A 24179-nucleotide genomic window follows, 5' to 3' on the forward strand; every position below is an offset into this window, starting at 1 on the left:
TTAATATCCCACGCTGCTTTTCACAAGTATACAATTTGTCTTTACTAACAAATTTACCAACCCATGAAATATGGCTTTTTTTTATTATCACTGAGATGCTTACAGCCAATATAGCTGATGTGGTGCAGTTAGATATGATGGTGTAAGTTTTTATGAAAATGGTACATTCTGCCGTCATGAGGCTCTCAGTCAAAACCATAGATATATATTCTTACATGCCTCATAAGGGCTTCTTAGATGCCTCTCACTGAAATATGAATCTATTTTTAGCCATTTCTTTAGTCACAAATGTCAGACTTTCATTAATAATTCAGGATACTTCATCAAATAAAAAAGGGAGATTTTCATACCCAAATTCCTAAAGGTTGCAGTGACTCTTTATAAAAAAAAAAGCAACATGTACTATAAAGGCCATTATACTCAGTGAAATGAATGTAATTGACTCCATTTTCTATGCTAAACTGCTCAAGCTCTGCTAGGTTGTACGCAAGTCAGGTGTGAACAGCCCTTTTCAAGTCCAGCCCTAAATTCTCTTTTGGATTGAGTTTTCACTGGGCCACTCTAGAACATTCCCCTTGTTGTCTTTAAACCATTTCTGTGTAGCTTTGTGTAATTTGTCTCATTGTCTTACTGGGAAAAAAAAAAATCTCCCTTTGCTGTAGTTCTCTTGCAGACTGAATAAGATTGTCCCACAGGATTTTCCTATATTTAGATGAATTCGTTTTCCCCTCTACCTTCACAAGCCTTCTGGGGCTGGCTGCTGAGAAGCATCCCTACAGCATGATGCTGCCACCACCGTGCTTCACAGTTGGGATGATGTGTTTGTGGTAATGTGCAATGCTTGGCGTCTTGTCTGATGGCCAAAAAGCACTATTTTGGTCTCATCCGACCAATGAACTTTCTTCCACTTGACCATGGAGTCTCCCACATGCCTTTTGGTGAACTCTAGTCCAGATTTTATCTGAATTTTCTTCAACATTTTCTTGACTGGTGAAGAACCTAGCCGACAGTTGTTGTATGCAGAGTCTCATCTCAGCTGCTGAAGCTTGTAACTCTTTCAGAGTAGTCATAGGTGTCTTGATGGCGACTCTAACTAGTCTCCCTCTTGCATGCTCACTCAGTTTGTTGGCTGTCGAGGTCGGCCTGATTGAGGCAGATTTACACATGTGCCACTTTTCTTCATTTCTTGATGATAAATTTAACTATACTCTGGGGGATGTTCAGGGCCTAGAAAATGTGTTTGTGTCCATACTCAGACTGTTACTTTTAAATAAGCTTTTCTCTGAGCTGCTGGAAGTGTTCTTTTGTCATCATGGTGAAATAACAGCTAGGAATCCTGAATAACCAGTGACTGGACCTTCTAGACACAGGTGTCATTATACTACAATCACTGAGACACATTCACTGCGCTCAGGTGATCTTCATTTAGCTAATTGTGAGGCTGCTAGTACAAGTTGGCTGGACCTCTTTTGAATTAGGTTAGTCACTTATACAATAATCATGTTTTTTTTTTCAGTTCAGTGCCGCTAGAGGCCTGCATCTGTACTGCTATAGCATCACTGTAGTGGTTGTTACTTCCCCTAAAGAAGACAACAAAGGCATTAAGTCGTAAACAACTTGGCAGTCAAATTCATTGTAAGAGCCAAGTGTGTTTGTAGTTCCGCTTCAGGGGTGATGCCTAATATACTGACTGGCTTAGCATTGATTGAAGAAGGGAGAAGTGAGTCTGAGAGAACAGAGAGCAGAGTGAATGTGACTCGACTTAAGAGGAGATAAACGCTGAGCTGTAAGGCCCTGAACCGAGATCCTCTGGTCTGAGCGGGAGACTATGATTCTAGATCACACAGCCCTGACGCTGTGGCTGTAATGCTTTATCAATGAAGAGAGGCATGCATGTACACAAACTCTTCCTGCACACATATGGGCCTCGTGCATCGATACCAAAAGGGTTTAATCAACTCTCAGAGGAAGACATCATTGCATTCAGAATCAAACCTATGGAATCAATACTTGTGTAACACTTAAAATGACAAAGTGCTTAGACAGAGCTCATGCAGGCGCACAGCCCTGGGGTGAGTTTTGAATGTATAGATAGATGTGGGGATCGTTTATGGCTGCAGTTTTGACTCTGTGATAGATCCTTGCAAATCGGAAACCCCTCAGGCACAGACAGCGTCTCTATTGCTTAAATATCTGCACAGCAGCAAATAGAAACGATACAGTAAACCACCTTGAAATAATGCACCACAGATACATGCTCAAGCTGCATCTTTGGATGGAATTAATCAGCGATGATGCCCGCTGGTATTACATTTTTACTTTTAATTGCTTTACAGCTTCAATATATTTTATTGTCAACATTAAAAGGAATTACTATCCAGGGGCAGATTCAATCATGTCTGCTTTAATTACTAACATCAGCGTCTTCAGAGATATTTTATTTCCATGCGTATTTATTTAACTTTAAAAACATCATATTAGCAGTGTAGACATTTCCTAGAATAATTCCTTAATGACTCAAAAAGATGCCCATCTCAAGGCACAAAAGGGACTTTGTAGAGTCAAAATAGATGGTATAAATATAAATATAGTCTCAGTTTTGGAGCCCTAGAGATGGCAGTCACCATATTGGAAATCATATCTCAAACCAACTTCCATTCCACCTTCTTATGGTTAAGTCAACAACCCAAAACCACGACAGATAAAGTCCAGAAAATTCTCTAGACTGAGCACAAAGATACTGAATGCTGCAAAAATCTGCTGAGAGCATAAGATGGTAAACTCAAGACCAACAAGGACAATAGATGGAGATACTGACCTTAATGTAACATTACTGAATAATACCACAATGTAGAGAAAAATGAGAAAAAGCAAGTAATTACTTTAAAAAATGTCTGCTATTATTATCATCTTTTTATTTTCAAATTAAAAAATGCCCAAATGTAAAATAAATGCTGACAGTAAGAAATTACTGTCATCAGTCCAGTAGATTTACTGGAATAATAAATACAAATTTGAAGCTGCTTTTCAAAACTCATGAACACACAAAGTAAAAGAAGTCTCAGTGGAGAACTTTTAAGGTGTAGTAAGAGGACTTCACCATCTTTTCATTCTTCAGATCATAGAAGAGCTACAATTTTAATCTAAAACCATTTTTTTCTACATAAAGGGGATCCCCAGTCTAATAATGATTTTAGCTTATATTATGATACTCTACAGAGCTCATTCACTGATTCACTCTCATGCTCTCCTGTCACACACCAGCCTCTGCTGCTCTGTCCCTTCCTCCTTCACATGATGCAGCTGTGTATTCATCAGCTTTAGGCCGTCTCCTATAGGAACTGCAGAGTCTTTGACACGTTTGCAGCATCTTGATTGACTATTTTTTAAAAATTTGGCATTTATTCACAGCCCCAGACGCTGATTTTAATGCGTTCAGTTCGTTTTCTCCCAATACTTTCACTTTCAAGCAGGAGCTGAGTGGGGATGGGACAGCAGGTAAATGTACCTTTAGGAGACATGATCGGACCAGTCTAAAGTTGATATAAAGGGGCAGCACCACTATGGAGCTGGTACATGACGGAAATAAATAAATTGATAAATCATACTGGCCCAAAAGTGCGTCGACCCATTGTGAAATGCCTGGTATGCCAGATATCGAGTCCATCCCTGCTTATATAGTTGTCTGACCGTCTATGTTGTAAACAATCCAGCATGGCTGGGGGGGCGGCTCCCTGCATATACAGTGTGCTCGGCCAGTGAGTGGTACGAGCAATTTAAGACTCTATGAACTCCTGGTAACTCAGTTCATGTCGACAGTAGGAGAAAAGAACTTCAGTCTTATCCTGCATGATCTGAAAACTGAACCTGCCATTCAAAAGTCTCTGTCCTGTATCCATTTCTGCTCGCTTGCACTGCATCACGACAACACTGCTTCCTGATCTGGCAAACCACGGGATGGGTCTAGGGTCACACAGGCCGCACATGTGTTAATCATGCAACAAAAAATAAGTGGCGTTAAAAGAAATTTGAGTTAATGTGATATTAACGTGTTAACTTTGATAGCCCTAGTTCAAAGACAAAGAAGTCATGTATGTTTGTATTTTCATATAGAAATCTTGGAGAAAAACAAGCAACCTTGTGGCTTCAATGGTAAAGTTGTCTTGTTGATGTTTTGAATGCAAAGCTTCTTCAATACAAGACAAAACTTCATGACTTTACACATTCCATTCGAAAGCCACAATCAGCCAAAGACGTGGGGATGAGGTGGATCATAAACCTCTCAACAGCTACAAGACACTAGCCTATAAAGTCATATATATATATATCTATATATATCTATATATATATATATATATCTATATATATATATATAGATATATATATATCTTTAAATGGAACCTGTCTGTCAAAGTGAAGCAGGCTAAAAGATATCCAACACATCATGGTGCCCTCAAAAGAAATTCAAGAACAGATGAGAAACAAAGTCACTGACATCAGTCAGTCTGGAAAGGGTTACAAAGACATTTCTAAGGCTTTGGGACTCAGTGGAAACCATTATCCACAAATGGAGAAAATTGTGAACACCTTCCAAGGAGTGGCCAGCCTACCACTCATCCGGAGTGGATGGAACACTTATTAGATTTTCTGGGTTGTGACTTTTTTACATATAGAGCCAGTTAGATGTTTTTTTCTCTTTTTTTTTCTTTTTTTGCCTTAAAAAATGAAATCATTATTCAAAAAATGACTGCAAGCACGTAAACAATGGTTGCATATGATGAGGTTGCAGCTATTGCAGCAGTTTGATCAGGACTGGACAACAGAAGAGCAAAGAACCACACTGAGAGATTTTTGTGGTGTTAAAGATGTTTTTGTTCTCCTGATCAGCTTCAGCAAGAGTTTAATTTAAAGGGGCTCCACTGATAGGGCACTCTGACCGCATAAAATCTTTTGTTGCCCTGATTAGACTGTAATAAATGTGACAGAATGTTTGTCCAGTTGTCTCACAAGTTTTTAAAGGTTCTGCCCACTCACCATCCATGTAGTTTATTCTAGTTGGAATATGAAATAAATCTTATACCATGGAGATGTCAGGTCAGGTTAGCCAACAGTGCAACTTTGCCAGGATCAAAGGGTGGTGAGCAAACAAAACAGCTGTAATGGACTTTAAAAAAAAAACCACATAAAATATGCTGTAGCATCACAATAAGGCTTGACAACAAAACACAGAGAATGATTCAGTAACTGAGGTGAAATTGTTGAAATCACAACTTTATCTGTTAGAATCAATCAGAAATTCAACCTGCAGCCAAAACAAATCCAGCCGTGTGTTTGAGAGCTTTTCATGCCTTACCTTGGGAAGTTAATGCTAACTTAATAACCACAGCTACTTTCATTATCCAGACAGAGTCCTGAAGAATTCAAAGAATTATCACTTTAAAACAACTTTATGGTATTTTAATTGAAAGAAGGAATTATTTAGTAAGTAATTTCCACAAAGCATATTTTTCTTCTGACTGTTTCTGTGAATATTTTCTAAGGATGAACTTTTTGAATCTAACTTCTCGGTATGTTTTACTGTGCGGCGTCTGGGGACCTTCGTTTTAAGTCCATGTGTCAATATAAGCTTAAGTGAAGGAGTGGCCTGAAAGCTAACCACGGAATCAAACTAAGTGTGAATTTCCATTTCTCTCTCGTCGCTGGTAATTACAGCTGCACTTCCTCATTCTCATTCTCTCAGACCGTCTGGGCCTGCAGTGAGTGCGCATGTAAGTCCGTGTAAGACAGAAAGACAACGAAGGGGAGACTGTGTGAGAGAAGGAGCCTTATATATTATTGCAGTCACGCTGGCCACGTCTGAAAACATTTCACAGGCAGTGCAAGGGAAATGTAAATCTGAGTTTGCTGAATCTAACACACACACGCCCACATAGAGAGGAGAAAAAAAAACTCATCTCCCCTCTCTCCCTTATACACACATAATGCATTAAAATGGAAAACAGCTCACACTGGCTCCAGCATTGAAGGGGGCCCTAATATTTGTTTTTCTCTCCCCTGTAGTGTCCTCATTGCCAATGACCAAATTTATAATAATCTCTGCCTCAGAGTCCAGCGCTGCTTTCAGAATCTATAATCACCTCGGCGGTGGTTCCTTCAGCCCGGCCATGGCCGGCTGCAGGCTCGCTTCCCTTTAGCTCTGCATCACTGATGCTGCAATTGGTCCCAATCCCTGAAATCTGCCTGTAGGTTGGATCGTGTGTATGTATGCTCTGCCTCTGCAAGGACACAAAACCCACAGAAAGGAATTGCATGCAATCATCTTGGCTATTGCTTTTCAATTTTACCTGCAGACTCCTAAATAACACCAGGATGACAAACAGAGCTGCATGCCTTCATGTGGCACAGGTTTGCCCTTGCTCAGAGCTTTTTTTTTTTCTTTTTTTTTTTAACCATTTGTTTTCTCTGTCTAGCTCAGTACAGAACCAGCTGCTGGTCAAGTTTCCAACCTTGTGTACTTGTAAGAACTCAGTCAGATCTGCCAGGTTTGGAGCTTTTCACTGGGAAGACTTGGACCTCCAATCAGATACCCTCTCTTCACCTTTTAGATATTTATTTATCTATTTTTTAAGATTCTTTTCTGCCTTTATTTTGGTATGATAGCTGAAGAGAGACAGGAAACATGGGGAGAGAGGATGGGGGAAGACATGCACCAAACAGCCTTGAGGCCGGGATTTAATCCCATGACCAGTGCATCGAGGATTACAGCCTCTGTATACAGGCACCTACTCTACCAGCTGAGCTAAACCGGCGCCATGTTTAGCCCTTTTAAAATCTGTGCTGGGTATTGGGATAACAAATGGTACAACTGTTAGGCATGAATGCATCTCAGTCTGTACCTTCTTACAGTTCATTTCCATAATAGATTTTGTCTTGGCTGTCTTAGGAATCGTTATAATGCCAGTGTTAGGAAAGACCTGGGAAAGAACTGTATCTGTGACTCTGTCTGTGTGATTGCATGGCTTTGTACAACATTCCATGCTTTAATGTGGGTATAGAGGGGGTTCCCAGTCTCTGGAACTGTTAGATAACCCCTAGGTGAGGGGAGGGAGCAGAAAAATCATGCTCCCAGTGTTTGACTGACAACCAGTTTACTTTAAGGCCAACAGAAAGACGGTCCGTCTTCCTCTGACAGGAATAGTATCCATCCATCCATCTTCTTCCCCTTATCCGAGGTCGGGTTGCAGTGGCAGCAGGCAAAGGAAGCCAACCTAGACGTCCCTCTCCCCAGCAACGTTTTTCAGTTTTTTTCTGAGGAATTCCAAGGTGTTTCCAAGACCAGATGGGATGAATTATCCCTCCAGCAAATTCTGGGTCTGTCCCGGGGTCTCCTCTCAGTTTGACATATCCAGAAGACCTCTTTCAGAAAGGCGACCAGGAGGCATCCTGATCAGATGCCCAAACCACCTCATCTGGCTCCTTTCCATGCGAAGGAGCAGCAGCCCTTCTCATAGTTCCCTCCAAATGTCTGAGCTCCTCACCCAATCTCTAAGGCTGAGCCCAAACACCCTCCTGAGGAATCTCATTTCGACCGCTTGAACCTGTAATGGCTGCAGCAAAGATCGACTGGTATATCAAAAGCATTGCCATCCGGCTCAGCTCCCTCTTCACCACTACAGTATGGTACAGAACCTGCAAAACTGCTGATGCTGCACCAACCTGCCTAACAATCTCCTGTGCCATGTCTACCCTGTCTCATGAACAAGGTCCTGAGGTTCTTGAAGTCCTTCACTTGGGGCAAAGACTCACTCCCCACCCTGAGAGAGCAATCCACCTTTTTCCCAACAGAGGACCATGGCCTCAGACTTAAAGGTGCTTATTCTCAAACCAGCCACTTCTCACTCGGCTGCAAACCATCCCAGTGCCTGCTAGAGGTCCCCAGCTAAGGAAGCCAACAGAACCACATCATCTGCAAAAATCAGAAATGAAATTCTGAGCTCCCTGAACTGGAAAATCACAAACAGGATTGGAGATAAGGAGCAGCCCTGACAGATGCCAACATGCTCCAGAAATATCTGCGACTTTGTGTCAAGGATGCAGACACAACTCTCTTTTTGATTATACGGGGACCTGATGGCTCATTGCAGCAGCCCCTGAACCCTATATTCCAGCAGTACCCCCCACATGACCCCTGTGGGATCATAAGCCTTCTCCAAGTCCACAGAACACATGTAGACTGGATGAGCAAACTCCCATGATCCCTCAAGGAGCCCTGCAAGAGTAAAGAGCTGGTCCGCTGTCCCATGGCCAGGATGGAATCCTGACAAGAATAGTAGTCTAGTTAAATATCCTGACAGAGCTATGACTATGGCTCGACTTTACTGTGCATGTAAACGTACTGACTGTAGAGCTGGAAAGTATAATATGAGGTCTTTTACAATAATAAGTGACTAATAATTCATTAAACTGTCTTAAGCCTTTAATGTGGTTTTCTGCTTCTCAGCTACTGTTTCTTCCCATTAAAAGCCTTTTACTTGAGAACATCAGGGATTAATATTATCATGCTGACATATATTAAGTATTGGTTTGAAAACTCTTTCTTTTTTTGTTTTTACCTCTGTCTGTTTTCTAACCTGTTTTAAACATTGCAGGATGGTCCAGGGAGCTGCACGGATGAAGATAAAAAGGATGGTTTCTGCAGTTTGATCAAACATGTCATGGAGGTAGGACACATTTCCCTCACTGATCCTGTCCTTTAGAAAATAAACTCATACAGACTGGCTATTCAACCCTCTTCAACACTATACTGCAAAATATTTCTGAGCAGAGATTTTAATTCAGAAAGTTTATTTGTTATTTGTTCACAAAAGCAACTAAAGCTCCAATAGAACAGACAGATTTGTTGTTTTTGTTGTTGTTTACTTTCTGTAAAGATGAACAACAATTTAAAAAATACCAGATACATTTGCAATTTCTAATTTTCTGCACCCAGCTGCTCTCAAATGGGGGTTAAAGAGAATGCTGAGAGGAGTGCTGACTAGCATATTTATCCTACATGCAAGGTTGGTTTTAGTGATGTGGAGGCCCCAGGCAAACACCAATATGAGGCCCTCCCCCATTTAGCTAAAAGCAATCACAGCAAATGAATAAAATATTTAGAGCCATCTCTATTCAGGTAACAAAGCTGGAGAACTAAAGGGCAAATGTAACATGTACATATCCAGATATCTAACAGTAGTTCATCAGCTTTTAGAGGAGTGTCAAACTCAGCACATCCTAATGTTTGAGTCTCTAGACCAGGTGGAACTAAACAAATAAAATAGATGCTCACTGTTGGTGACATACCTGTTCTTCTGACACTAGTCAGACATTTTTAATTGCTGTGTCTGTAAATGATTTTGGGGCTTTTTGAAAGGCTTAGTCCTCATTGTTGGGTACAGGGATCTTCCCTATGGAGTTTTTTGGTAAAACGAAATTTACTTTTATGCTATTTTGCTCACTCTTTGCCCCTTATTTACATTAACAATACATATTTTATTCATTTGAGTAATTTTAGATTTATAACTAATAATTATTGCACATGTAATGAGTATAATGGGGCTGCTTAGAGCTTGAGGCCTCAGGTAAAAGCCCACTTTGCCTACATGTTTGGTATCACAAGACTGTTATTAAAATATAGAAATACATGTATGTTCTCATTGCTTACCACCTTCTAACACAGAACTTTAAGGGATTATTTTGACTAGAATTTGGTTGTTGGGTGGCACAGCAGTGGCAGCAGCAAGACGGTTCCTGGTTTGGAATACTAGACAGGGCCTTTGCAGAGTTTCCATGTTCTCCCTGTCCATGCCTGGTTCTCTCCATGCTTCCTCCCACAAACCAAAAGCATGCTCATTAGGTTAACTGGTGACTCTAAATTGGCTGTCGGTGTGAGTATGAGCATGTCTAGTTGTTTGTCTCTATATGTCAACCTTGCATTGACCGCCTACCAGCAACCCCAAACAGGATAAGCATTGTGGAAAATGGATGGATGGATATAATTTGGTTGTTGCATATTCCTCATTCTTGTTAGGTAAATAGGACCTAAAAAGTGAAATATTACCAAACCCAATTTGATTTCTCCTCTGTCATGTCAACCCCCTCTCTCCCCCTACCAATCTCTCACCAGACAAGGTTGCATCACCAAATCAGTTTTCCAAGAACCAACCGACACCCATACGCATGATAAACACACATTTCCCTTTGCAATCTAAGCACATATACAAATGAAGTACTCACACATATGACCAGTCTTGATTAATCAATTGGCTAAAACAATTTTTTACAGCCCAGCTCCTCCTGGGGCGTTATTTGAGGCCGTATGTGGTCTGCATAAATCATAAATCAGACCAATCTGATGATTGCAGCAGTGATAGCCTCTGCTTCTGCACCGCCTCTGTTTTGCCTGATGTTTCTTCCCCTCCCTTGAAATGCATAATAACAGTAATGACAATAATAATATGCACGTCAAGCCCAGCTCATAAATAGGCTTGAGAGAGGATACATGTGCATGAAAACTGACTTACACCAGGCAATGTGAGTGCTAAAACAAATCAACATATTTCTCCTTAAAAGAGCCGCCTGACCCTTTGTGCTTATATATTCTGCACATTTGTATGTGTGACTGTGTCTCTATGTGTATTTGTGTGTCCTCCCATCATGCATGAGTGATGACTTCAAGCAACTGTGACCCCCACACATCACCCCTCCATGCATATAAAAACAGGCTACTGCTTTAATATCCTCATTTAATGACTAGCCCCGGCAAAGGACCATTAACGTAATGACATCACACTGGCCCTCATGCACCGCAGCATGCTAACTCTTAGCAGTGTTGCTCCCTTCTTTGACTAATGAACAATGAATTAACAGCAGAGGTGAAGTGTTTTTCATCATTTTGCTAGTGTGAGTACAGCTATGTCTTCATTCTGCGCCTAATAGGAGATCTTTGTGGCTACATATGTAGCAATAACGTGTTTGAATATGAGCGTGCTGCAGCAGAGCTGGGGGTTGCAGTTTCATCTTACTAATTCAAGGACAGTTCCTAATCATGCAGAGTGAATACATGGAGACGTTACAGGAACATATGCATTAACCTCTTGCATATTTACGTCACAGACACACACACAAACACACCACCGCGGGCACGCACAAGCATGCCGACTACACACAGGCAATTTGTAATATTGAATAGCTGACACAGTAAGATTTCATAATCTATTGACAGTGTCACAGCACAGTCATGCAAGGTGCTGGAGCTATTGATAAACACAGTATTGGCCTGTCATTCGTGCTCCTTAATCTGGGCTGATGTAACTTAGTGCAAACAGCGGACTCAAGGCCACCAGTGACATCACGGCACCCACAGGGGGGGCGAGGACTCCCTGAGCTGGGCTTTTCCTTGTGCATGGAGTTTTAGGAAGGAGGAATGTTACAGCAATGTGGAAAAAAACACACAGAGGAAGATTAATAACTCTTTTAATGTGTTTAATAAAGCAGAGCACAGGTGATATTTGGCATTTTGCACATGGCATTGAGAGTTTTTTTTAGCGTTTCATGAATCAAATACAAAAAATGTGATTCAGTCAGACATTAATTCTTTATAAAATGGCTTTTAATAACATAAATAAGCTTTTTCATAATGAACATACAACAAAACATATACACACGATACCCATAAACTTCCACGAAGGCAAAAAAACTAGATAAAGTTTTTAAAATCCCTCTTCCTAAAGCATTTTACTTCAGCTCTCTATTGAAGGAAATGACATAGTGTTGCTCTCTGCATCGTTAAGTTCATAATTCTAATCAGCGGGCTCGTACTGTTGATATACTATACCTCATTCCCCCATGGCGGCAATTATCGCCAAACGCACAAGATCAACATCCCAGCACACACACTTGTAAACACGCATACACCAGCCACATCATTTTTGTCCCTCCAATTAGAATTTTTAATATCCTGGTTGGCGATAATGGAGATTAATGGCCAATCGCCATGGTGAATTCCAACGTCATCTATTATCATTCCAGCCTTGGTCCCAGTCCGCTCTAATTACATCCTCAAAATGCCCTCCGCGCTCACAGCCCCCAGCACCCTAAGATCAATCAATAATTTTAATTTTCGGATGCCCCCAACCCCTCTTCAATCCCTGCCCTCGTCCTCTGCCTTCGCTCCTTTCTTCCTCCTCCGTGCGCGTCGATTTGTTCCCAAAGAAAATCAAATGCCGCAGAATAAAGGCTTATGGAGAATTAATTAGCCATCTCGTCTACGGCTCCCTTTGATTCCCTCGTTTGTTTGTCCGTTTGTTCGCTCGCTCGTCCCCCTTGTTTCTCTCTCGTGTCTGCTGTGTCTTTCCTCCCTCGCCCTCTCTCTGTCTGGCGCATGGGGGGCGCTTTCCACTCTTTTCCCCCCTTCTTGCTACGTAATTAGCATGCAGATATGCATTGCCTTATTCGCAAGTCAAATCGCCTCGCCATTTCCCTCTGTCTGTGTCTGTGCTCCGTTCTGGGGATGTGATTGTTCTTATTCAAATAGGCTGTTTGATTTGGATAACCCCCTCTTCCATCAAGTCCGCCCAACTCCACACACACAAACGTAAATGCGTAGTGTATGATAACTCTTTATCTGCAGACAGCAGAGCTCAGACCAATCTACACTTTCACATTGCTTTGCTAGCAATCATGCAAAACAAGTAAAACATGAAAATTAAACACATTTCCAATCTAGTGGCCGATTCAGATCAACTTGGATGTTCCCTTTGGGCTCTGTGCACCAGTTAAATTCATCAATGGCAGGATTCATTTGATGCATGCATCTCCTTTTTGTAGACGGCACACATTCAATCAGACAGAAATACATTACAGTATGTTTTTGTAAAACCCCTCCCTTCCAAAAAACACAACACAAACCATTCCTCTTCCTTCCTCCCTTTCACACACGCGGAGCACGTCTGCTGCAGGAAGATGTTTGCTCAGCACATTTCAATATGAACATCATAATACTCCATGTTGCTGCCATCCGTTTCCCTTGTCATAAACCAACACGGGCAAGCAGTTTTTTTTACTCCTGAACACTGAGACAAAAATCATTTTCCTGCTGAAACTCAAATGTCATCAGTATAGAAAAAAAAGATTGAGGCGCTTTGCTACATCTATTTTTGATGGCTATGAGAGAAGATATGCCAGGAGAGTCAATATTTGACCTTTGCCATATTGCATAAATGGAGGGCATATAGGAGGCCAGACCTTTATCTTTCACCCTCATTTAGCTTTAGGCTCTCATACATACTTAAATATCCTACCAGTGCATACTGCAAAACCGAAACATTAAATTATCATCATTCCTGCATGTTAAAACAACAGGAGCGTCCACCTGTACTCTTTGACAATATGGAACAAGTCACCCATGTGGGTCCTTTAGTTTTGTTGGTCAGAACTGGAGCCAGCATGGTAGACAAATTATAAATTTGGATGCAACAGAAAAAAATTAAACCAATACTGATACATGTTTCATAGCCCAGAAACAAAAAAATGACCTCCTGGACACGCAGAAATGGTTAATTTTGTTATTTTTGACCTCTATTCTGCACTTTAGGAAGAATTTGAAAACATAGCAAAACAGGACAAACTGTAATTAGGAATTCAAGAGAAAATTAATCAGATTTAGCTAAAAAAAAATGTACACCTAAAACAGAAGTTTTCCCTGTGGTCTTGTTCTGCAGCAGATACCAGTGTTGATGTGTGCATCTTTAGTGAATACTGAAGGTTCGTCCAATCATATTTCGTTGCCCATGATTTAAACAGGAAGTGACGTAGAGGCTGATGCAAAGCAGGAGGGGGTTCAGCTTCAGCATCAGTCTAACCCTGCATCTTCCCGCACATTTGGTCAGAGGTGTCAACGTGATTCTAATCTCTTTAAAACCATGGTTCTTGAACCCTAATGTGGATCGAGAAGCTGATTTCAGAGATGATGAACGGAGGCCTGCAGCAGACATAAATCTGTATATTTGTCCTATTCCGGTTTGATTTTGACGTATAACCCTTGTTACTTCAGGGATAACAAAGCTGGTTTTACCTGCTTGGGAAAACAATCAACACAGATGCATGCATGACTTCTGTCCTGATTGACTTTTTAAACATGTTTCCCAGCTGTGTCTTTTGTTCCATTTAAGGTCCAAAACTGCAGCATTTTCACTGAATAATTCCAGTGATGGAGAATTTTTGGAGATTTGCATCATGATTCCTCATTAACGCTGCAGCAGTGTTGCATTCTGAGGATAGACTGTCTGAGAACCACAGTTTTAGATCACAACTGCCATTAAATAATCCTAATATTTTGTTTGACTCCTTACTATCCCCTCCTCAACTCGATGTTGATTACCCAGGACTGTAACCTTCTTCTCACAAACTTTGAGTTGAACCTCTGACTATCATTCCTTTCGTTCTTCATAAATTTCACGTTAAAATTGTAGATATTTTTTCGTTAAAATATGTGGTGTAGGAAAAGTGCAGTCAGGACACATCAACACTCAGCAACAAGTGTCAGAGTAGGAGGGGAGGTTTCCCTGCATCGTCATGTCTTGGTTTCGTTGGCACCAGGCCAGCTTTGCCATCTGTCTCCTCTCCCCCTTTCCCCATCTCTCCTCCACCTCCTCCTCCTCCTCCTCCTCCTGGAGCCAATCTGCTCTACATTTGCTATCATTACGTGCCTGCCATCCTTATGGCATATCAGAGGCAGGCGCCAGGCACCCTTTACCCCTCTCTCTCTCCTCCTCCTCCTCACGCCCCTCTCTTCACGCCCCTATTTCCGCGCCCACATTGCCACAGAGTTCTCTAAAGGGTCCAGGTGGCATCTTGCCCTGCTCCTTTTTTTCTCCACGCCAGGACGGAAAACAAAGAAGTGGCGGCAAAGAGGACACAAACAAAAGATCCGAAAAACAAGGATACACTCCTTTCCACATCCTGCTTGGAGCCCGCGGTGCTTCCTGTGCCCACGGGCTGAGTGTTTGTTGTTGTTGTTGTTGTTTATCTCCATGCTGCTTCCTCCTCTGGATGATCAAAAAAAGGCTGAGCCCTCTTCAAACCTTGGAACTTCCTTGGCACCGGTGACGGGACCCTGGTACGCCTCACGTGCCCCCCCACACTCTCACATACTCACACATACACATCCACGCTGATGCTGCAGAGTGGAGCTCTCAGAGCTCCCTGCCACCTCGTCCGCCTGCTGCCTGAGCAGAACTGGGACTACCATGGGATCTACCAGAGACTCACTCACACATACACACAGACACATGCTGGATTTAATACGCACGTGCACTCGCCGGTCGTTTGAGGCTGCAGGAAAGTGAATAATCAATTAAGTATTGATTTCTTGTAAGATTTTGTAAATTTCAAAGGCAAAGACAAAGAGGGTAGCTTAAGGAGAGCCGCCGCGAGCGAGAGGAGCCGCAAATTAGCCAATAAACACAGACGGGGGAATAAACGAAGGTGAATGAACGAGCCGCTCGTCACCGCAATATGCATCTGTTCATTTCTTGTTTCTCTGTTTTTTCTGCATGCCCCTCCAGATGAATTAAAACTGTACACGACAATGGTTTCCTATGGAGACGAAAGGATGGCGAATGGGCGAGAGAGGGTTAAAAGCAAACGCTGCAAGAGGAGAGAGAGTGACTGGAGGACTTGGTAATTAGGCAGCAGCCAACCCACGGCTCATCAGTATGCGGAGTATGCAAATTGACCGGCTGCCTCTTTCTTTTTTGTCATGGATCAGAAGGCAAAAGCTGCAGAGAAGAATTAAGAGCTATTATTCTACCCAAGGAGAGGCTGATGTATGCAAACGAGGGGGAGAGGGGGAGGAGGAGGAGGAGAGGAAGAACACTCTTTAACCACAGAGATATACAATGGGCTCCACAGCAAAGGAGAGTCAAGTACAATCACACAAATGCACTTTTATTCCCCCTCACACCCTGGGAGATTGTTCTACATCTGCACAGGAAACAGCGGAAAAGACAACGACAATCAGGCATGCACCTTCATTCCCCCATTATGGCTATCTCCACATATTGATAGGCTGCTCCGCGGATGATAATTACCTTTTGGAATATCGAATCCCGAAATGAGCCTCGGGATGAAGGAACAAGAAGAAAGGACAGGAAAAAAAGAAAAAAGAGCGGAGGTATGCAAAGGCGCTAATGATATTCAGAGCGCTGACTGTGTGTCATCTGCATGATGACAACGGCCAATTATAATGAACCATTGGCTCCCCGCCACAGATAAGTACAAGGGAGAAGGATCTGGGCGAAGAGGAGGGGTAAGCCAAAGGAACTTCCCCGTCCCTTTCTTCTTAATTTGCCGCCGATATTTGCCGAATCTGTGTCTTGTGGATTTACAGTAACGACGAAAAAATGACGTCTTTCCTTGCTTTGTCCCTGAAATGGAATAAAGGCCACAGAAGATGAGAGGATCCCTCCATGTAGGATTTATGGCTGCTTGGTGTTGGTATTCCATTCGCCACGTTGATCAACTGGGCTTTGGTTCTGTTGGCATCGCTCCCGCACCAAAGAATCACACACGGCGGCATCATTCACAGTTCCGCCGCCTTCTCCCCTTCCTCATCACACTACAAAATGCCTCCCCAGTACCGTTTTGCATATTCGCATGCCGCCCCGCCTGCCACAAAGGACTAAACAGCCGTATGCAAAACAGGCTGGTATCCCCACTTACATAGTGATGAGACGAACAGTGTGAGAAAGGGGAGGCGGGAGCTGGGCGGGGGGTGAAACATGATGGAGGGGAGGAAGTTGGGAGGGCCACGGGGGAGCTTGTTGGCACTAAAAAGGGGCACGTGCGGTGATACCACTCCTACTATGTAATGACAGAGAGAGGCAGGCGTGGGAAAAACTGGAGAGGAGGAGGAGGGGGTGTAAGGAGGGGGAGGGAGACGGGGGACGTGGGGCATGTTGGCACTAAGAGGGGGCACGTGTTGCCGGAGAAGGAGGGGCGACATGGGTGGGCTAGGTGCAGTGGGAGGTACAAGGAGACGGGGGGTTATACGAGGGCGCGGCGGGGGGTGGCACTAAACACAGACAAGTGTCTGGAGAGGACGGGTATTCAGATGGAGGGGCTGTCTGCATTAAGGAGGAATGTCACACCATTAAAACACAGTCAGCCTCCCTGCACTTACACACAGATACACACCTCTTATCAGATCTCACGGGAATATGCCAGGGGGGCGTGGCAGCGCTGCCTGTGACGATGCATGGTACATTCAACACGAAATACCCACATGTGCTTCCTCAGACCTGCAGGGGTGCCAGCTATGTCTGTGTGCATTCAGGCTCATGTACAGTCTTTATGCTGATGCATCAGGGAGATGAATGAAGGGCTGGCACAGAGCCAAAAGCAAACACGCTGTAGTGGCAAAGCAAAAAATGAACATGCACAACTAGACAAGACCTTTTTGTAATCATTTCAAAGATTCCTCTGTGAGGATAAATTATCAGGCTGATTGTCTGGATGCACCAGGACCTCCCAATTAATGCAAAACCTCTGATCACTTACCTTGAATTTATGGTAAAATCATGATTATTTGCAGTGCATTTGCATTCTTCCAGGTTCAAGTCCTCAAAACCAGGATGGTGCCATAGTAGACATGTTGTGGTGGGAGGGGAGGAGCACATGCTGGTTCTTAACTGGGGGAACATCAGGACTCATCATCAACCCCTGGAGGACAAATTGCAACCAAAACTTCTAAAATTTGCATAGTTTGGACCCCAGTCAGTCCAAAACATGTTAAATCAAAGTGACAGTACGAATCAGGCATGCTTTGTAGGAGTTTCATGGACTTCTTGGCACTGATTATTTTCCAGAAACACAATCATAACCCATTAAAAAGGGTTGCATGACCCACTTTTGGGTACTCATCCACCAGTTGGGAGCCACTGCTGTAAGAGAAAGGAGGGTGTGCTGCATTTACTAAACACAACCTATGGACAGAATGAGCCCAACACAGCAAACAGCCAACATTTAATCTTGATGATCTTGTTTCATAATCGTGCAAGGGCAAACTGGAATAGTTGTAATTCTTAAACTAAGATTGAAAATGTTTAACTACCTTCTTTTCATGAGAAAAATGAGACTAAAGCCGAGCATCCACTGCGATTTGAAGCCGACTCTATGACAGTTGTGGCTGAATGTCACATGTCACTGAATGGCGACTGAATCACTTACGATGCACAGCCATTGTGCATGATTTATGTGCTCACACCTAAAGGTCGTGCATGACCTGAGTGCTCACACCGTGCTCATGTGAGACTTTGAAAAAGTCACAAAAACTGAAGTGGAAGTTGTACCTAGTCATATTATCTCTTTCTCTTCCTATCTCACCCTCAATTCGCTGTCTCTCTCTCTTTATGATAGGGGGTTGGGTGGGCACTAGAAAGTTATTACTGTTGTTGTCATGATGATCTAAGATGCTGTCTGACAGTTAACAAAGGGACAAATAGCCCATAGTTGAGGATTCTGCTTGTGTTTTTGCCCTCAGCATGGGAGTCATGTGGAGTCGTACAACCAAAATATCAAACGTGTCAGAACTCCATCTGACTCGTCAGTAGCAGCTGGTCATGCCGTAGTCTGGTCGTAGTTCGCCATTATGTCCCTCTAAAACAGCACAACAACGCAAGATCTGGCTGAAAGTCTGCGTGACTTCCAAGTGAGTCACGCAACTCAAAATTCATGGATGAACCAGAGGAAATTCACACAGTGTAAGATCAGTTTTGGACCAGTGTTAAATTGTTGAGTTTTGCTGTTTAGTTTTCATCGAAGAGAGTAAAATAAACCAGAGATATTTCTCCACTCTGGGTAAAACAGCTCTTCTGCATCTCAGCTGTAAAAGCAGGATTTCCAGGTTTTTCAGGGTGCATATGGAACATAGAAGTGGGATTTGGCACCAGATTTAGGCAGAGATAATACAGGTTTGACAAAAAGTTTTTGCTGAAACTCATATGGACTAAAACAGTACTTTAAATGTTTAAAGTATGAAGAAAAAAATTGGCTAAACTCTGACTAAAACAAATGAACATTTAATGTGGAGACTAAAATTAAAAATAGCTGTCAAAATTATCTTTGAATTAGAATTTAAGTTAAAACCAGATAGATCAGCCCTCACCCAGGTACTCCGTTGCACTGTCAGCTCTAACCAAAGCTTTCTAACTCTAAAAATGTCAAATATTAAACCCTAACAGCACAAGCATTCTCAGATATGCTCTACATAAGTGTGTGGGCTGTGTTTTTTTAATGTGCATTTGACATTTCTCTGTATACCTGCTTGGTTATTTTGTTTTTAAGCTTTATCAGCAGTTATCTGGGAAAATATAAAAGGATTTCTGATCAAATGTAAGTGTTCTGTTTTTCATGTTTAATATCATGTTGAAATAAAGTACAATGCTCTTGCCTTGAACAAATGATGACCGGTCAAATGCCCATTTTATATGAATCATAAACAGGGTAAATGTATTGGGCATTCAGATACCAAACAGTAATCCTCAGTGCTTTGTGTGGACACACCTCAATGAAAGTGGTTTGACGTCTAATTGCTCAGAGTGCAAACAGAGGTGGCCGGGGATGCCTTTATCTGGCTCGGTTCTGTTGTGTAGATGAAACATGTACTGACATGCAATAAAGACGCCAGGTCAGCTGACATGATCTGCAGTAGTAAACAGGGAGAATGGCTTTATTTCTGTCAGTCCAGCCTCACTCAGAGTGATGGAAAGAGAAGGGGCCTGGATTATTTGGCTCAGCTCAGTAACAAGACCCCATCTCTTTGTTTGAATTTTTAAAACAACTAAAAAACAAGAGCCATTGACAGTCCTATCAGTCAAAAAAAGAGCCGACTCGTCTGTGAACAATGATCACGACTCTGACATAGTTGGTTGTGTCAAGTTATTTTTCCAATCTAACCAGTACACCACAAGTTTGATCAACTAAACGGTACATCATTGTGTCCTTTAAAAGCTTATGGCGACATGAGGGAGAAAAGCTGTTAAAGAGGCACTCATTATTAGAACTCATATACCAACCATCTTTCCTTTATGTTGACTGTCCTTTGTTGGCGACTTTTAAAATCCACACATATTTCCCAAAATGACTAACATTGCCCTCCTATTTGGTAAAAATGATAGTAAAGAGCCCCCAGCATCCCCAGCTTCACCAACATTCTATCCTTTGCCTTTGATGTCATTATTAAAGCATGTAAAATATTCAATCCCTGCCTTTTACATGCAGGCCAGTCTAAACCCCAGGTTTCCATCTCAGTCTAACCAGTACTGCACAAGACTAATACACTAGGTTGTATAACTGAAATAATGAATAGTCCAAACAACTTCGACTTCAAAGTGATGTTGACCACTGGTATTTACTGGGTTCCTCAGTGTCTCATCTCATTACTACTACTTTGGGAAAATTACAGCATAAGGGTGAATCTGCTGCCACAGCTTACACAGTTGGTCCATGAGTGCTCTGTAATCCAGTGTCCTCCTGTCCTCTGAATCACCTGAGCTGCTTCAGTTGAAGCTTCATTCAAAAGAAAACTTGATTAGATAAGTAACCCAGGAGTTTAGGAGGGCATCAGCCTCAAGAGCACACTCCTGTCAGTTGTTCACTTTGATTTTTTTCTCATATATTTCAGAAATATTACAAGAAGAACTGTGGTTGTATGAATTGCACAACCTATTTGCAATGTTGATTTCTGCTTTTTTTTGTGACTGGATTATTTTGCTCAGCCAAAAGGCACCTTTAAGGTTCACAGACTTCACTTAATAAATCACTGCTCATAGATTCTCTAAGAGCAATTTCTAGTCATTCATGAATTCAAGATTCAGGTCTATAGTTTTGTTGTGCAAAAAAGGGTAAAAGGAACGCATCTCAAGGAGCAGTGCTGTGCAACAAAAGATAAAAAGAAGAAGGCAAATAGAATTAGGAATAGAAATAGGCATCATTTTTTGGCAATTACTGGTTATTTGAAATAGCAATAATCATTATGTAAGACTTCAAAATCATTACAATGACAGCCAGCAATTAAAATACTCAAATGCCTGGTAAACATATCACATATAAAAAATATGTCAAATACTTCAAACATGTTTTGAAAAATAAAAGCACAGTAATAAGTTAAAAAAGACAGAAATGGAATGACAAAGTAGATTAGAACAGGTCCATTTAGAGGATAAGAAGTCATCAATTAAGGATCTAAAATGCCCCAAAGAAACCAGTTCTTTGATTTTTAAAGTGCTCTGTAATGAGTTGTAAGCAGACAGTGCAAAAAAGCTAAGAGCAGATCTACTATGCTCAGAATGAACTCAAGGAGACTGGAGTGTAGGTCGGTCATTAGAACAGGTGTTATGAGCTCCAGAGGACCAGATCAGCTAGAAGGAAGGAAGCATCCCAATATGAATTATATAAATAAACATAAGAATGCAGGTCACATCTCACAGAGATTAACGACCATCCAACCCTGGGATGCAGAGATGTTATAGGCATCACCTGTGAGGAACCAAGTGAGAAAACAGAATCAAAAGAGAATTACATGTTTGCAAAAAAAAGATGGCAGCAAAAATATTGTTTATGCAAAGTAAGGATGTTGTCAACAAAGAAAGGCTTTCAGAGATATTTGCTTTTCTTTAAATAAAGACAGTTCTGATCAAGCCACTTCCATAGCTGCATCCATCCTACCTATTTACAAGCTTAGGCTGGCCACACAGTACAGGATTTTAAGCCCAATTTAAGGCAAGATTTGCCTCCCCCAACAATCGTTAGGGCATATCCCGAGCGCAGCCTCGTCACAAAGGACTGAATAATGTCAATAATCGTCAAGTGTGTGGTGTCAAGATTGTTTTACTGCTTCAAATTGCGTCATAGCCTCCAAAACCCTGAATTGTAAATATCAAGCGTATTCTAGGTCGTAGTGCCTCTGACGGAGTACCCACAACAACCAATGAGAGCGAGCAGAAGAGGTAGCGTCACTAGCCGGATCGTACCTCACAGCTCATAAACACAACTGTAGCTTCTTTCCAGTCTGGATTTCATCCTGAGTCTTTCCCTTGTTTTATGATTTTTGATGCACCTGTGATGCATGCCAGGGCAGCCTGTTGTGAAGGGACAGTAGAGGGTATCGACATATATCTGTGTTTGTTTGTGTTTTTCTGGAGTCACGTGATCACCCGAGATCAATGGCAGGTGTGTGGAGGATTTAAGATGAAAAGTTGTTTGAAATTGTCCTTATATCTGAGGTCTCCCATGGTTTTAAAATGGTTTCAGATTTAAAAATCATCTAGTGTGTGGCCGGCCTTACAGTCGCTACAGCTCAACTATGCCTGACGCTGCTGCCTAGTTCTCCACAAACATCACTAACTGGTCTGGGAACAAGTGTAACTGCTTGAAGCTTTGCCAGATGGGTCCACCTGATGATCTGGCCAATCAGACGTGGGTAAACACAGAGCAAGCAAAAATAATTCAGGAATTTAATACAACTGAAAAGTGTGAGAATAAGAGTGGAAATGGGAAATGTGTTCAGAAAGCATGGCAGAACCAGTTAGAGGATGGGGGTTCATTCAGGCTGTGATACATGACTGTCATGTGCTAGCTGGTGGGTAGCTGAACCTTGACCTTGGCAACCAAACCACCAACTCCAGCCAGGAGTTCACGTTCAATGTCGTAACGTCATCCAGTTGCGAGTGGATTGGATTATTTTCACATTGGCTTCTTGTTTAAGAGCGATAGTCGTTTCACATGTCCTCCTTGAGATGTGAGCCTATAGCTTTTAGCCTGACTAAGTGAATCATCAGTGGCAGTATCAGATTACCCCCAACAGAGACCAAAGGTTACTTAAAGGCCTTTTAAACATCCACGCGGGCTAATTTACAGCAGACTCATTACAGCAGCATTAAACACAATTTCCTGCCGACAAATTTCATTTAGTAGAAAAATCATTACCATGGCAATAATAAACAAGCTCATACAGTAGTGGCTAATGGCAGTTTGAGTAACCTAATGTGGTTAGTGAGGCTCAGGAATAGTAGCTGTGCTTTAGCATAGATGTTGACGTGACGAGTGTTTCCATGTCTTTGGACTTTCTCTTTCTTTCTGTTTTCTCTCCTTTTTCTTCCTTAAGCTTTGTCTTGTGCCTGGACTATGACAGTGGAAAATATAATGTTTCATAACTGTCAGTGCACAGGGTTGTGTGTAGCCCGGGGTTGCTGTGCTGAACAATAAACCATAATTTGATAGATGAGAAATTACAGCGGTCCATCTACTGTGCAGGGCTCTCACCCCGGGCAACGCAATACTGCGCCAGATGATGTGTCACATTTCTCTGAGAAAGGGAGAAAAATGAAATTATTCCTTTATGCTTTGTTAATATTGTCTGTGTGTCTTTTAAATGCAGCATCCTTGTTTCTTTTATGTAGATAAACCAATAAAACACATGATGATGGCGCACCAATCATTAAACGTCCTTTAAAGCCTTGTACACGGTGGTGTTAGCGATGCTAGGAGGACTTAGACACCGTCTGAGTTTATGTGGTGAATATATTGTCGAGTACACCTCTGATTTATATTGAGCAGTCACTAAACACATAGCTCCTTCTCTCCCACATGTGGAGGGTCTATGTTGATAGGAGATATGCATCAGTGGTAGCGAGCACACCTCTATTAACCAATGCATCAACCATTAGCAAATGTATATCTCTGTGAGGGTGGCGTCGGTTTGCTTTGGAGCATGTTGGAAATGATGTGTTTTCTGTGACATTGTGCCTGAGAAGTACTCAGACCGGCCATTAGTACCCTTGGAGCACGCTCCAGTGCTGTATCATTTGTGTCAAGCATACAAGACTGATTTGACTTGGTCTCATGGCGAGTGACTGACAGGTTTGTGAATAAACATAATGGCCTTGGATCTCACTGAAAACGGGCACTTAAGTGTAAATTAGTGGGCAGCACTAATGGCACACATAAGAGGGAATGTTTTAAGCACAAGTATTTAACTGGAAATGCAGCACATATGGAAAGTTTCAAACTGATGGGTAGCTATTTATCTCCTCTGTTGTGAGCTGTTGCTATGTGATTTCAGCAACATGAAGGCATATAGA

Source organism: Cheilinus undulatus, linkage group 19 (assembly GCF_018320785.1).
Source record: "Cheilinus undulatus linkage group 19, ASM1832078v1, whole genome shotgun sequence".
NCBI classification, from domain to species: Eukaryota; Metazoa; Chordata; class Actinopteri; order Labriformes; family Labridae; genus Cheilinus; species Cheilinus undulatus.